Source organism: Pollicipes pollicipes, unplaced genomic scaffold, assembly GCF_011947565.3.
Source record: "Pollicipes pollicipes isolate AB1234 unplaced genomic scaffold, Ppol_2.1 Scaffold_7231;HRSCAF=8579_pilon_pilon_pilon, whole genome shotgun sequence".
Classification (NCBI taxonomy): Eukaryota; Metazoa; Arthropoda; class Thecostraca; order Pollicipedomorpha; family Pollicipedidae; genus Pollicipes; species Pollicipes pollicipes.
The window spans coordinates 30,097,351-30,099,052 of NW_023597034.1; positions in this window are offsets into that span (position 1 = coordinate 30,097,351).

A 1,702-nucleotide genomic window follows, 5' to 3' on the forward strand; every position below is an offset into this window, starting at 1 on the left:
TCCCTCTCTTTCTCTCTCTCTCTCTCTCTCTCTCTCTTCTCTCTCTCTCTCTCTCCCTCTCTCCCTCTCTCTCTCTCTCTCTCTCTCTCTCTCTCTCTCTCTCTCTTTCTCTCTTTCTCCTTTCTCTCTCTCTCTCTCTCTCTCTCTCTCTCTCTCTCTCTCTCTCTCTCTCTCTCTCCTCTCTCTCTCTCTCTCTCTCTCTCGCTCTCTCTCTCTCTCTCTCTCTCTCTCTCTCTCTCTCTCTCTCTCTCTCTCTCTCTCTCCCCCAAACCACCCCTACGTCCGTTACTCTCTGGACTCAATCCCCAACAATCGACTTCTCTTCCAAAACAAAAAACGCAACGTAACACTTGCGGAGTTTTTAAACGCACTTATGGTCGATTTTAAGGGGGAAAACAGCCTTCATATATACACACACACACACACAGAGACACACAGAAACACACACACACACACACACACACACACACCACACACACACACACAACCACACACCACACACCAACACACACACACACACACCCACACACACACACACACACACACACACACACACACATACACACCCACACATACCACACACACACACCACACACACACACCGCACACACACACACACACCACACACATAGATATCTTATATACATGTATGTACATATATGCATATATCTATATATAAAAATATACAGAAAGCCATCAGATACACAACGGCTTTCTGATCATCACAGTATCCACACTGAAAATATACAGCAAACCGTCATATGCACAGACTCTCGTTCATCCATCCAAGCAATAGCCTCTATTCACAGCACATCTCATCAAATCATATCGCAAACCAAATAGGCACTTTTATCTTTTCCACAGTATCATATCACATTTCTGTGGATACCAGGCCACTTGGGTATTCGTGGAAGCAATCTAGCGGATGCTGTCGTGAAACGATCGCTTCATTACCCACCGCAATCATCTTTTTTGCCCAGTTCAGATAAACTTAAAAACTCAACTCCAATTACAAACGATTCCTTCGACGTGGGACCAACGCGCACCACGCACGCACCACATCAAGCCACGACTCGAACGCTGGAAGAGCACACAACAGAACACATGTCTAAAGGAGGTTCTACTCAGAAAGCTGCGGATAGGCCGCATCGAATGAACACAGTTATATTTTTCGAAGGGACACCGCCTCTTCTAAGTCACTCTTGCCAAACTCCATACACCGTGGAACGCTTTCTAGTCACATGTCCTACACACCGACGCGCGCGACAACCACTCGTACACTTCACAGATACATGTAGGCTTCCACTTGCCCCCACGACCCTCCTAGGCGACTCCTAGCTGGACATTTTTTACCTCCCCTTCGAATTTCTGCACGACACAAGCATAAATAATTGCATAAAACTGCTGTGAGTTATTCCCTGCACCGTTGCAAACGTGCAGGTTTTTCAAGGGTTTTCACGCACAGTTCACCCAAAACGTGCTGGTTTTATCATTTGCTTAGGAATCCGGGTTTTTCTAGTGAGGGATCCCGGGATTTACATAACGCATCACACAAGATCGCGGCGGGCCGCTGAGCTGACTCCTTGGTCGCAGCCAGGGCCGCAGAGCCAAGGCACACACTTTTGCGGCAGTGCTGTCGGCCTGATCCACCAGCTGAGCAAAGGGGGACCGATGGCGGCAATGAAGCGGTCCTGGCTTCCGC